Source organism: Papio anubis, chromosome 5 (assembly GCF_008728515.1).
Source record: "Papio anubis isolate 15944 chromosome 5, Panubis1.0, whole genome shotgun sequence".
NCBI classification, from domain to species: domain Eukaryota; kingdom Metazoa; phylum Chordata; class Mammalia; order Primates; family Cercopithecidae; genus Papio; species Papio anubis.
In genome coordinates, this window is record NC_044980.1 from 77108968 (window position 1) to 77124510 (window position 15543).

General features: G+C 35.1%; 1 protein-coding gene across 2 annotated transcripts in view; it reads right to left on the reverse strand.

The window, feature by feature from the left end:
* The window catches only part of EDIL3 (EGF like repeats and discoidin domains 3), a 448089-nt gene that overhangs the window by 257403 nt on the left and 175143 nt on the right, over nucleotides 1–15543 (reverse strand). The window lies entirely within an intron of this gene.

Sequence of the window (15543 nt, forward strand, 5' to 3'; positions counted from 1 at the left end):
TACAGAGATTTCTTGGAGGACATAAGAGGAATGCCTAATCCAATATTGGAACTTGAGTTTGACATCCTAGAATAATTAGCATCCAAAGTTGAGGTTTACAGAACAAACAGAAGTTGGCTGTTTAGGAAGATGAGTTAGGGGTTTTCAGACAGAAGAGGGAAATAACACGTGTGAAGACTCAAAGCTAAGTAAAGCAGTCAGGAGATCGAGACCATCCTGGCCAACATAGTGAAACCCCGTCTCTACTAAAAATACAAAAATTAGCCGTGCGTGGTGGCATGCGCCTGTATTCCCAGCTACTTGGGAGGCCTAGGCAGGAGAATTGCTTGAACCCGGGAGGCAGAGGTTGCAGTGAGCTGAGATCGTGCCACTGCACTCCAGCCTGGCGACAGAGCAAAACTCCATCTCAAAAAAAAAAAAAAAGTTAACCATAGCTAAATTTGTAGAACTGAAAGAAATGCAATATAACTGCACCATGAAGTGCAAGAGGGGAAGTGGCATGTGAGAAAGCCAGAAAGATTTGCATAGCTCGATTATAACAAGCCTCACTAGGCAGATTAAGGAGTTACACTTTATGATGAAGGTAAGGGGAGGTCATTTAAGACATTTAAGCAAGATATGGTTGATTGAATACATATAAACTAGAAGTGTAGGATTAGCTACTTGATGGAATTACTGGGGATAGATTCTATTTCCTCTAAAGAGTATATGTCTGCCTCAACAGTGCAAAGGATAGTAGGAGGTAGTGTAATAGGAAAGGAAATAGAAACATTTTAAATACAACTATGGGGCATGTCATCTGAGTAGGCAATCAGAGGACTTGTAGGTAGTGTTAATATTTAGACAGCATTGAAGACTAGGAAGCTCTAATGGTACCAATCTTTGCATGGTGTGGCATTTCTTCCACTGTGATTAGCAGAGAAAGAGGATGATACTGTTATTGCAAGGTTAGATGTTTTCTAGTCGTATGTGGGTCAAGACAAAAAAAAAAAAAGAGAAAACATAATGAAACATGCAAATGTGTGCAAGAGAGTGCTATTGATGATAGAATTCTTGGTCTTGGCTAGTAAGGGAAGAAAGGTCAGCCTTTAAGGGACTGAAAGAGTAGGATTTGGAAGTCTGAGATCCAAGACAGATGTATTTTAAGAAACATAATTAAATCTAGATCTGAAACAAGCAGTGCTGTAGTGAAGACATATATATGCCTATATACATTAAATATTCTGTGTATATATTTATAACAAGTTTAAAGAGTCTTAAGGATTAACATACTCAGCTATTGTTCTTGATGTGATCAGAATGAGTAAAGCAGAATTAGCAATGAAGTAAAATTCTCACTATGTCATCCAAGGTTATTGATGCCTTGTTTGTCTACCAACTAAAGTTGTCTCATGACAACCAGCTATTAGCATGTATTTTTGGAAATACTGTGTTAAGAAAAGGAAGATTCCTAATAATATGTGCAGCATGTCATGGAATTTGTATATTATGAAATGGGTTCTTACATGTCATAAAAAATGTAAGCAGCAGACATTTGGATCTGGCCAGAGCAAGAAGAGCTGTATGAGAATGGGGATTAGTGAAGAAGATCCCTAGCCAAACTTCTTTCAGTTTTATTGGTCACCAAAGATATTAAGGTTTCTAAGATGGAATGAGATTGCCTGGGTTATAAGATTTCCAAAATAATCAATTCCTACCTTGCTTGATAGGAGATTAAGACCTCTGTATAAAGAACAAATTGCAACTTTAATTGATTTTGCTTCTGAAGGAGCCTTTGTTCTAGTGGGTAGGTAATGAAGTTTCCTAGTTTCTTAGGATCTTTTACATTTTGAAAACAGTAGGAGCCCTTAAGAAAGAAATGTAGAGCCAAATCCTGGTTCATCTTTATCAGAAGAGCCTATGCTAGGACTGTGCAAATCTTTTATACTGAGACTTCACCCTAATTTCATCTTAGTTTGTTGACTTACATTTGTTTTTGCTTTTGTCCTATTTTCCTTTACAGTGACATATAACCATCCTCTCCTTTACTAACTACTTATGGACACCGGATGGAAAATATTTATACTATTTTTGCATATTTTGAAGGTTTAAACATCAGCAAAGTGAAAACAACTGACCTCAAAACGTGATCTAACCCAAAGTGAGTACATTCTGGGAGATGGTTTTCTGCCTGACAATACTTTGTAATGAACTTCGTCTCTTATACTGAGGTAGATGTCACTATTAACCAAAAGCAGGAGCTCTGTAATGGAAGGATTGAATTAAGGTGCAGATTTCTAAGCAAAGAAGAGAAACAGAGAGACTAGGATAGAGGCACAGGACTTTGATGGAGCTCACCAACAAAGAGAAAATAATGTGAGGGGTTTAACTTTCTGTTTCTTTTACCCTGCATTTGAAAAACAGTCATATTAAGGATCATGTTTATTTTTTATTTGTTCTGTCATTCTTATTTCTTCCAGGTAGTCTCAAATCTCCCGTAAACATTTTTGCAACACAAAGTTTCCACGTCGTGGGATTGAAGGGACTTCAGTGGTGGGCAGTAAAAGGAAAAACAGGCTTCTGTGTATCACCACTCAGTTGAGTTTAGAGCTCCATTAGCAGTGGCATATGGAGGAAAGCAGGAGCCTTGCAAATTTATTCTGTAACCAACTGTAGAGTTAGCAAGGGCTTATAGCCAAAATGAGAGCAACTAAAGCAAATAGTATCTAATGACTGAGGAAAAGAAGCCCTTCCCATGTCTATGAGTTTTTAAAAAGTTCTAATAATGCATTGGTACAAGTCCCCCAGAAGGCTGAAGGATTAAAGAAACCCAAGTGATTGCAATCAGAGCTACGTTCTGGAATTTATTTTCATAAGTGAATTTATTTAGGATATGAGTTATAGATACTGTATGATTTATATATGAATTTAAAGATACCTCTGTAAAATCTTTCTTTAAAAGCAGAGTATTAATTTATTAATCTATCTAATGAGTTTAAATTTTTTAAGGGGTCAATTATTACCAAACGTAAAGAGTTTAAGCAATGAAGCATATTTGTTTCAATAAACCAAACTTGACATAAAAATAATATTAATTATTAATTGAATAAATACAGCATGCTTTATCCCCAGACCTAAAGTAACACCGTAAGGTTTGAAACAAGAATCAAAACATACCAAAAAAATTACCATATCTTCTTAAATTATTACATATCTTAAGTGATCATATTTGATAGGGTTTCAAATTTTGCAGGGGAACATTATTTTATATAACACATCCAAATTATTCAACTTGTTGCACAATTTTGTGATATATTACATTTGTCTTAACAAAACTAAAGTAATTAGTCATATAATTATTCTAATAGCACTGAAACTCATTTCTAAAGAGACAAATTTACATTAAGTCCAAATTTGGCCAATGTTAGTAACAGACAGGCATGACTACTCTGTAGACATCGATAGTAAGCAAACACTTTCTTGGTAAAGCACTGTCATAATGGGAAAGAAAAAGAAAGAAATGTCTTCCTGGAGAAAGAGTGAGAACTCTATAAGTCTATATGATTTACAGTGAAATTTATCCTCACAGGATAGCTGAAGAAAATTATTTATCAAGTAATTCCATACAGACAAGCATACTTATTTTCATAGTAATATAACTAACCTAAGGTCACTCAGGCATAGAGCAGGGTAAAGTCAGATGTTTTATAACATTTTAACAGGCCTTTTTAAAAATAATGATACAATTTAATTTCTTGTATCTTAAATCTCAACTAAATAATCATGAACATAAATACTAATTCACAAATACATACCACTTGAGTCTTTAGGAGAAAGCAGTTAAACAACTGGATTATAATCCATTTCTGTTATTAGGGGTATGATCCAAGGGAAAGAAAGAAAGAAAGGTAGAGGTATCAATTCCTTGTAAACAAGCTGACAACTAAACCTGCTACCAAATAGATGCTAGGAGGAGAATCCTTACCTATGAATGTTTTCAGTAGGATGTCTCTAGTTTAGGACTGTTTCTGGTAAATGAATGTATTTACAATCTATGGATTTATAAGGTATAGCTCCATGGAAAATGTTATGTAAGCTACACAGCTATATGAAGACAGTTTATTACCTCAATATTCCCTTGTATGCTTGGTAACTCAAGTACCATACTTAGAGACTTTATCTGTCTTTCTGTCAGAAAGCATGTGTCTAATGCAAAGAAGGACTGGGCAGTTGTCATCAATGTCCCTAAACTCCCTGAACTGCTCCGTCTGTGCTTCTAGAAATTATTAGTAGACTTTGATATTGGGTAATTTCTCGTATTTGTGTAAGGCTGACTTGCTGGTATAATCTTTGGAATTAGTGCAACTCTTTATAGTCCTTTCTATAAATGTTGTATAAACTAAGAGTAAAAAGCTTGAAATGATCCAGATGCCCAGAAATTAAAGAATGGTTAAGTCATCTACAACATAACTGTGAAATAGAATAGTATATTGCCAACTATATTTTTAAAAATGAAATAATTAGTTACACACCAAAATCTACATGAAATTCTATTCATTGCAAAAAGAGAGAGTACACTTCATGTTATGATTAAGTAACGTGGTGTGTAGACAATGATAGGCGTTAGAAGAAGTACATAGATTTTAAAAATAGGATTAAAATAAAAAATTGTGTTATAAAGAGTTTTAGAAAAGGGAAGGTCAACAAAAACAGTGTGCTGATCTTTGTAATCACCAGATTATAGTCATTAAGACTTCAGAAATATTCCAGCTCTTAAATACACATGGTAGGACTGCACTTCTCCATCCCTTTTCAAGTTATGAGAGTCTATGTGAATTTCTTTGGCCAATAATGCAAGAAGTAATGTGTGCCATTTCTTACATACATTTTTAAGAGTCAGTTTGTAATTTACCATGTTTTCTTCCCACTGCTTTAGTGACTGTGGGAGAAACTGCTGAGATGTAGCCTTGCCAGCCTGAGTCCCTGGGTATCTACAATGAGCAGAGAGCCCCTACTGTCTCACCCTGGATATGTACTCCAAGAACTTCTGGATGAGCTTGCTCCTGAGCCATAAACAAGTTCATCTTGACTGATTCAGCAAGAAAAGATTAATAGGAGTGTGATGTATTCATTTCATAATATCTTTTTAAACTATAGAGAGCTAAGCAAAGTTTTTGCAAACACAAAATTTTAGTACTATGGGATATCAGTGAGAAGTACATAGCGGGGAGTGGACCTGATAATATTGTAGACAAAACCAAATGGGTGTAGAAGGTAACGCGAAAGAAAAGAGTGGAAATAAAGATGGCTTGGATGTTTTACACCTGGCAGATAAATTGTAATGCCATTTATTTAGAGAATACTTGAGAGCAGAGGGAACAAGTTAAGAATATTTATTTTTGCTCTGAGGCCATTAGCTGTATCTAGCTGATGTCTGAAAATGAAAGTCTGAAATTCAAGAGGGAGGTCAGGGATATAGAGAAGAGAAAGCAGTATCACATGTACTATGAACTGGTAATTCTCCTAAGTCTTTTACATATAATATCTCCTATAATGATTATAATTTTACCATTCCACTGGAAGAAATGAGGCACTCTAAGAGATTAAGCTACCCAGATTTGGCGGTACTATCCATAAAGGAACAAATAAAGCCTGAGAGATATTATAGAGGAAACAGACAAGGAGACAAGGAAGACTATATTCAGGGTCAGGCAAAAGAAACAGGACACTAAATAGGAACAGACATTTTTACAACCAAGTGACAGAGAATAGGTGTAGAGCACTACGTGCTCGCAAACGAGACGTTCCCGATAAGTCCTGCTCTTGCAAATGAAGCAGGGCATTCCTTCCCTGCAAACAGGCAGGACAAAGGAGCCAGCTGCAAAGAGCAGACCCTGGGGTCTGATTTATGTGTAAACATCTTCAAAATCCAGAAAGTCAGGAACGGTCAGAAAAACAACAATGTGTCTTGTGACTTGGCAACATTCCACAAATGACTGTATAAAATAAAGCAGAGTGTGTCGTTCGGGGCGGCTGCCATGTTTGTCTCGTCCTGTGTTGTGTGTTCATTCCTTTGTTTAGGAAACACACGGATCCCAACAATAGGTGCCACTGAGGCCAAAGGGGAAAATATCAAGAAGTAACGGATTGTTGTTCATGTTGAATGCTCCAGAGAAAACTAACTAGATTAATCATCTTCAAACTATTTAATTTTGCTTCCAAATGGATAACTTCTGAGAGGCAAAAGCTGAAAATTACTTCATTTCTGATATATTGATATTCTGTAGGCTGTTAAACTGAACAAATCTCAAAGATGAGGCATTTTATGAGCACTACACCTCATGTTTGCCTAAATTAGAATCCAAAGAATTAAGTATCATTAGGAATACGTTTTAAATTTCTTCAGATAGAAAAAGTCTCCAGCAAAGATGACCCAACAGATGTTGAATGAACCCCTTAACATGACTAAGTCATACAGGTAAATTAATTCGACAGATTGCTCTCAAAAGCAATCTGAATCTCAGGGCTGATGTTGGTGTGCCAGCAACACACGTTCCTGATGGGTCATAATGTTTAATGAGATGCATGGGAACCTCTGAACGGGATGAACATTCAAGTGATCTTCAGGGAAATCCTGAATTAGAATGAGCTCCAATAATTTAATTGAAAGGTCACATAGGTGAGTGACTATTATAAAATCTGTAATATAATGGAAGCATTGTACTCACACAAGTGGCAGTTAAGAACTTTAGGTCAAGGGCTTATCTCATTTTTAGACTCATAATAAGACAATACTCTTTACTTTTAGAAAATGTCAACATTTCTCTAAGGAAAAATTACTTAAGAGAAAATATTTGCACTTTTTCTATTAACTATATCCGAAGAGAGGTAACATTTTAAGTAACGAAGGTATATATCACATCTGTAGAAACATTTTTTTAAAAAAAATTTGGACTACTATATGCTTTTGCCAATCCTTAGCAATCAACGATTCTTGCAGGTACTGATTCTATTATTAGAAAACAGCTTTTGATTTACCTATTTGTCCCACAGGGGTCTCCACTTTTGTTGTTTTGTACTTGTATTACTTTTATTCTTAAAAAGCTAGTGAAAGTAAAACTTCAAATACAACTTCACCTAAGTGAAGAATGTTTACAACATTTATTGGTCATTTAGTGAACAAACTTAACCAACATAATCAGAATTAATTTAATTTTTTCATTAGAAAGTTGTTGTCAGTTTCCAAGCAAAAACTATGATTTATAGTTAGTCAAATTTACTCTCATATACTTTAGGGAATAATGTCCACTGTATATCCCTCAAAACTAAAAACATAGGACACAGCCAATTTTAAAATTAAAATATTTTGAACATTGTCTACTCTGATTATAATTAGCACAGATATTATTTACTTTTCCTTTATTCTTATCAAATATAGATTAAAAATAAAATTGAATTTCTGCCATCAAGATAATTAACATTTTTATAATATAGTTCCATGTCATTGATATCCAGCCTTTTCTTTATTTAAATAAAAATTTATTTCACTTTTTAAAAATTATAAAATTTTCATGCCTATCAAATGCCCATTCTTAGGCACTATCCAATTATTTTCCATATCTAGGTATACATACAACCTGTTCATCCCTTCTCTGCTTGAGTTCTAATTAACTCGGATATTCAGCAGGCTCCTTATGACTGTGATGTCATTATCCTTCAAAGTCTTCTGCTCCATCCACTTTGAAGTAACGTATTAGTGATCTCAAAATAGTTCTTAAAATTTTCTTTCAATTATGCCCACTTATAAGCATAAGTTAATTGGCCCAAGGCCAATATTTAAAAAAAAAAAAAAAAAAGCCACATGACCTAAAAACGAAATGCTGCTTTTGTATAATTTTTAAATGTAATGTTTCCTGTAAGCAGCCTTGATAACTAAAATAGTAACTTTTTTTTTTTCTTTTTGAGATAGAGTCTTGCTCTGTTGCCTAGACTGGAGCGCAGTGATGCAATCACAGCTCACCATAGCTTTGATCTCCCAGGCACAAGTAATCCTCCAGCTTCAGTCTCCCAAGTAGCTAGGACTACGGGCACATGCCACCATGCCTCGGATAATTATTTTTTTTTTCTTTCTTTTTTTTTTTTTTTGTAGAGATAGGGTCTCACCTTGTTGCCCAGGCTAGTCTCAAAATCCTGGGCCCAAGTGATCCTTCCGCCTAGGCCTTCAAAAGTGTTGGGATTACAGCTGTTAGCTACCATGCCAGGCTAAAATAAATAGTAACTTTCTAATTTTATATATATATATATATATGTTTGTACCTATATATATTCCACTTTTCTGTGTGGATTTTAGACACCCCTAAAATACATTAAATAAACTAGAAACATTTAAATAACAAATAAAAATAATGATGGACAGTCATGTGATAAGAAGCCAGAAAAACAATGAAGCCAGATGTGTCATTGTGAAAGACTCTGTATCTCTATGACAGAAGTGATATGAAATGTGCAGTAGCCAAAATATTTAAAATCATGTAAATAACCTGTGTCGACTTGAAAATCTTGACTCTTTCATGACAGATGGTGAACAGAAAGGCTATTCTCAACTTATATCAATAATGGGGTAGAAAAGTTGGCAGTGTTGTAACACTGAGCAATAGAAATACACGAATTTATTGAGTATCCAGTTCACTGGTAAATAAAATGAAATAAATTCTGTAAAAATGTTTCCTTGACATATTTTTCACAACAATCTACTGGCATTTTCTGTTCTATCCATTAAGTTACTAAACATGATGATTTCCCAGGGGTCATTTCTATATCACACTGAGACACTTGGCTCTTGTTACCTGAATCTGGAAAGAGCTTAGACTTGTTTCAAAGCACATTCTAATTCACCCTTTATCACTATCCTCTTTAAAGAAAATTTTCAAAGTATGAAAAGTATATTCACTTAACAACAAGTTTTACAGGTTAAAATTAGCATTAAAACAAAAATTTAAATAGTAATAGTTTAAAAGTTCATGTGTTCGAAATAAAAAAATTAAAATTTGGCTTCCAAATTGCTAAAATGAATTTGGACAAATTATTGTTTTTATCGACTACAGTAAATATTTGTTGTTCATTCAAAACAGATAATCCATAATGAGTTGATTTTATCTGCTAATAACTGATAATACTGAAATGAAAATAAAGTAAGGTTTAATTTTATGTTTTAGAATGCTGTGTTACTCTAACTAAACTGACTGGATTAAATAAGTGTATTTTAGTTTTTTGTAATCTCATGTTTTGTATATTTTATTGCTTTTATAAATAAATAAATCTAGAATTAAAGTTGGACAAACTGTATAACATCAAGTAATTATAAAACTATGTTAAAATATTTAAGAATAAATTTGTGAATATACCTTTTGCTTCTTTAAAATAAAAAGGAATGGCCTTATAATGTGCTTAAAATATTGCTTATCTGTTTTATCTCTCTCCAGAATTAAAAAAATATATATAAGCATATATAAGTTTAAAGTAATATAAATTATAGTTGCTGCCTAAATTTTTACCCATAACTCACTTCTTAGAACACACAGAGTTTCCACTGAAATCAAAGTTAGCTCCATCCTTACTGAACTGTATTGGCTGAGGTTTTGAAAATATCTTTAGGCTTTATGTATGATATCTATCCTTTTTCATTGAATAGACTATGATTTCATCATTATATTTTATAACCACTTTTTCATCCAGAAATGCAAAATTTGAGGGCTGCAAAAGTAAATATTCCACCATCCTTATGAATATTTCATTATACAATATGTTTATTTACTTAAAAATATTTTGGCAGAGCCAACCTAATTCATTGCACATTTATTTAGTACATCTACTGTTGCTATTGTAGTAGCTTGAATGGTGCTCCGGCCTCTCCCCCACCACCAAAATATATTCATGTTCAAATCCCTGGAACATGTGAATATTACATTACCTGAAAAAGTCTCATTACAGATGTACTTATTTTAAGGACTTCTATGGTTTAGATATGGTTTATTTAGCCATGCCAAGTCTCATGTTAAAATTTATGTCCAGTGTTGAGGTGGGACCTGGTGGAAGGTGTCTGGGATGTGGAAGCAGATCCCTCATAAATGGCTTGGTGTGCAGGAGTGAGTCCTCACTATTCGTATCTGGGATAACTGGTTGTTGAAAAGAGACTAGCACCTCCTCCTGTCTCTCCTCTCCTTTCTCTCCCTGTAATGTCTGCTCCCCTCTGCCTGTCACCATAAATGGAAGTAGTCTGAGGCTCTTACCAGATACAGATGCCAGCACTAGGCTTCTTGTACAACCTTCAGAACTATGAGCCAAATAAACCTCTTAATGAATTCCCCAGCCTCAGGTATTTCTTTACAGCAACACAAATGAACTAAGGAAAGGATCTTGAGATGTGATCATCCTAGATTACCCAGATGGGCCCTAAATCCAATAACAAGTGTCCTTCTAAGAAACAGGAGAAAAGACACCGACAAAAGTGGAGAAGGTGATGTGAAGACGGAGGCAGAAATTGCAGTGAAGAGGTCACAAGTCAATGAAGTCAAGGGATGCCCACAGCCAACACAAACTAAAAGAGACAAGGAAAAATTCTCGTCTAGAACCCTCAGAGAGAGCATGGCCTGGATTATGCCTTGACTTCAGAGTTCTAGCCTCCAGAACTGTGAGAATTAAATGAGTGTTGTTTTAAGCCACAGAGGTTGTGGAAATTTGTTAGCGCAGTCTCAGGAAACGAATACAGCTGTAGGCAGTCAAAGCGATTAGAAGATGATATAAATCAGAAAATGTGACTGACATGACTGTAATTTGCACAGATCCAAAAGGGTATGGTGTCTACATAAGGATCCTACAACACAGTTTCCATATTTTGTATAATTGAAACTGCTTTGCTCTTTTGATTGCGCTCTCTCTCTCTCTTCCTCTCTCTTTCTCTCCACTGCGACTTTGCTCTCTCTCTCTCTCTGTTGCTGTATGATCCCAAAGAGCATGATGTTATTTTTATGGGTATTTATCTATTGATACTGCACAGGTATTGATCCCTGATTCTGTCTTCAGCATTGCTGGAAATGCAATGGAAGGAAGAGTCCAGTTGAGAATGAGTTCCTATTACAGGTGAAGATACCATTCCAATCGCATCCAGTACATAATGAAGGAATTCAAATCCCTGTAGGGATAGAAATGACTGCTTCTCCAACCTCTGTTCTATTCCTTCTTTCATACTCACAGAAATATGATTTACTTGGGAGAAATTAGTGGAGATTCTGGGATCTCACAGAGAATGGACTCCTTCCCAGTCACTTCTCAGTTACCTACCACAGAAAACATTCCTAACAGATACACAAGTGAGAACTGCAAAGTGAGAAATCAATGTGGGTTACAGGAAACAGAAGATCTAAGATGAGAGGTGTGTAAAAGGCTGGATACGTTGCAGAGATCTGAAAGGGAAAGGAAAGCACACTCCAGATAGACAAGCCTGGATTAAAGCTTTGGGGTGAGAATAAGCACAACATGTGTGACCTGGAATAGAGGAGACTGCCCTGCCTCCTAGAGAGAAGAAGCATGGATGTGATAGGATATTAAAACCAGGCACAGGTTTCATGGAGGGGAAGGAAAGAATGCCTTAAGGGACCAGTTTTTATTGGTTCTGTCATTTCCAGAATAAGAATACAATTAAGTGTGAATTAATAGTTTTAACTCTTAACCTACCACTACCCACCAAAGTGTCCGAGAACACTAGAGTCATTTGGTGAAACAAATAGAGAAGACAAAAAAAAAAAAAAAAAAATCACAGTTTGAAAATTCAAGTAACTTAAAAATATGCTAATCTTCCTCTTCTAACAGTTCTATAAATTCTCAGAAATTTTAAAAGTACGACAACTTGCTTGAGCATTCTGGCTACAGAATATCAGGCTGGTGATTATCATTCTGTAGGAACTTAACATTGATCAGTGTTTTCAGTGTTTTTTTGATGACCTTATAAATAAGACTTAGTAAAACTAACTCATTGTGTTAAGATAGACAACAAAGATGCAGAATGCTAAAATGTTTCTGGAAAAAATAAATCCCTAACCATTCTGTTTATAATTTGCCTTATTTTAGTTTCATTTTACTTAGTAGCTGAGTACTTGCACAATTCCTCCCAACACATTTAAACACTAAATTATGAAATGTAATAGTCTCAAAGGTCCTCAGTCTTAAGTTGTCCTTTAAAGAACATCTCAAGCTTTGGCAAAAACTATTGGCTAATCTGTACAGTGGTTTTAATTCTTTGTTTTTATTATTGAGAAATGTATAGCTCATTCTTTTTCAAGACCTTCTAGCAAAGCTTTAAAAGCAACCAATAATGTTGTAACATTTTAAAAACTGGATTAAAACCCTAGATTTTTTTTTATTTAGATTTACATCTAAAGAAAGAACAAAACAGGTGAATAGATACGAAACATATCTAAATCTTGTTGAATTCTAGCAGTTGAAGATCTACTTCAAATAAATATATTTTCTTAAAAAAAGGTATCTCATAAGAACACTATACCCAGGTATGTTTTATTTTATTTTTAAATATGTTACTTAAAGGTTTAAAAAATTCTCTCCATGTAATCTTGAAAATAAATTACTTGAAGATGTCTGTGAGCTTAATGAGACATGAATAACAATGCAATAATGAGGTAGTTATTGTATAAAGAAATTGCAGATCCTTTCCTAATTCCTTGTGGACCTCAAACTTAGGAAGCCAAGTGGATGTGCAGGCTTGCCCCTTCCCCCTGCATGACCAGTGCTATCCTCTGATCCACCACCTCCCTTAACCTTTCTGACTCTTTTACCCATACCCAGCATTAGATGATGGTGGTTATCATATTTGAGATGTCTTAAAATCACTGCTGCGGTTTCCTGCCAGTGATTACTAACAATGGCTAAATCGTTGCCATTGTTACAACACCACACTGAAAGAATTACTAAGCAAAAGTAATTTTCTTCTACTGCAGCAAAAGCAGAAAAACAAAGATCAATGTAATGGATTTTTTCTGCCAAGGAATTTAAATAATACAATTATCCCTCAGTATTTGTGGGGGATGGATTCCAGGAACCCTCAGGGAGATAAAAATCCTCAGATGTTCAAGTATCTTATATAAAATGGCATAACATTTGCATATAACCTATGTATATCTCCCCCCACACTTTACATCATCTCTAGGTTACTTCTAACACCTAATACAATGTAAATAGTTGTTACACTCTATTGTTTCCTATTTATATTTTGTATTATTTTATTGTCTTTTGTGTTCAAATATTTTCAATATATGGTTGCTTGAATCCCTAGATGGGAAACCCATGGACAAGGACAGTTGCCTGTAATTTACAGCATCTTTAATATTCTTATCAAATTATTGGGATTCTCCTTTTATTTATTTCATCTATTTGCAAATATATCTATCATCATCCCTCTCTTTGTATCATCCTATAAGGAAGAAGTAAGTGTGATCTTTTTTTCTTTTTTTTTTAGAGATGGAGTCTTGCTATGTCACCCAAGCTGGAGTACAGTGGTGCAATCTCGGCTCACTGCAACCTTCACCTCCCGGGTTTAAGCAATTCTCCTGCCTCAGCCTCTGGAGTAGCTGGAACTACAGACACACGCTGCCACACCTGGCCATTTTTTTTATGTTTTAGTAGAGACGGGGTTTCACTGTGTTGCCCAGGCTGGTCACGAACTCCTTGAGCTCAGGCAATCCGCCCACCCTGGCCTCCCAAAGTGCTAGGATTATAGGCATGAGCCACCACACCTGGCCCTATGTGTGTTCTTGAGCTAATAATGCAATAAAGTCAGCATAAAATCTGTATGGCTTAATTTATTCATTAATTTGAACATACAACAAATATTTATGAAGCATCTACTACGTATCAAACACTTGTTCTAGAAGGAGGGGATTCAGTCGTGAACAAATATAGACAAAAAATATGCCAGCCCTTAGGAGTTTATATTTGGCCTGGACAGAAATAAATAAGTTACATAAGTAAGATGGGCAGATATTTTAAAAACAACATTAATAATATTAAAAATATGCAGGCAAAAGACTGTCAAAGTGGAGAACATGTGAACTTTTTAGAGACAAAGGAAGGTCTCTCTGAGAATGCACTTTCATGTGAAGACACGAAGGATGTGACTGAGTAGTCATGTAGATACATGCAAGAGAAGTCCTTCAGGCAACCCACCTGTGAGTGCCAAGCCCTGCCTATAAGAACAATGTGTCCAGGGTTTATGTCTCATCAGGGCCAGATGAGAGGTACTAGAGGACCTGGGCAGAAGAGTGATGGGTGCTCACAGCCTTGTAAAAGAATCAAGCTGCCAGCTCTTTTGAGAAGAGACTGAAGAGGGGCCTAGAGTACCAGCAAATCCATGAGTGAGAAGATGCTGCCTTGGACTATCTGATTAGAGTTTGGATATATTTTTAAAATGAAGCTAAAAAGACCTGGTGGACTAAATGTAGAGAGAGGGTGTCATCAAAATAGACCTTAACGATTTTGGCTTAAGCCATTGGCACGAAGCCTGTAAGAGGAGCTAGATTAAGGCAGAATATATATTTTTAATGCAAGTATGTAAAATGGATGAAGGCAGTCAGGGAGATTTTCATTTCCTATTTTATTCTTTTCCACAATGTTTATGTGATTCATAAACTGCTGTAGTGATCAGAGAGGCATTTAAAATAATATATAAAGTTTTGCACATATTATAATGTATAATTTTATAATATATGCACAACAAAAAGTTGAATAACTCTATATAACTTTTACAATTACAAGAAATATATGACATTTAAAACTCTTTAGAAATGAATGAAAAGGCTGAGTTTGCTGCTGTAAGATAAGCACCAGTTTTTCCAGAGAAGCTTGAACTTGAATCCTGATTCTGTTACTTGCTTATTACGTAACCTTGCACATATTTCTTCATACGCTTTAACATTTAGTGTTCTCCTCTTTAAATTCTATATATGCAGTATTTGTTAACTGTGAAAATTAAGCAAAATACTCTACAGAGAGGCCACTGCATATTGACGGAATAAAAAAATCATAATCAAAATTACAATATTAATATGGCAAACAGCAAAGAGAATAATGAAAGGAAAAATAGTAGCTTAGATTTCCTGTGCAGTCCCTATTACAGGATGAGCAACACTGCGATGAGCTCTTTACGTGTATTGTTGAGTGCGATCTTTACAGCAAACCTCTAAGGTGGGTGCCCTTATTGTCCCATTTTACAGAGGAGGAAAAGTTAACTTGTAGAAAGAAAATACTTCATAGACAGTAGACAGCTATTTGTCAGAAGACAAAAGCCCCTGAAGGTGCAGACCTGAAGGCCCATGGCGTTTTATCCTATCCATCCTATCCAGAAAGTTGAATGTCTTCCCTGAGCCAGGAAATCTCCATAATAGTAAGTAAATACCTGTTCATACTCATATAAGATTTAACATTGGAGTAAATCCAAGGACAGCCAAAAAAAAATTATTCAGGCAAATGGAGATGCTCTTAAAGATGAATCCAGCT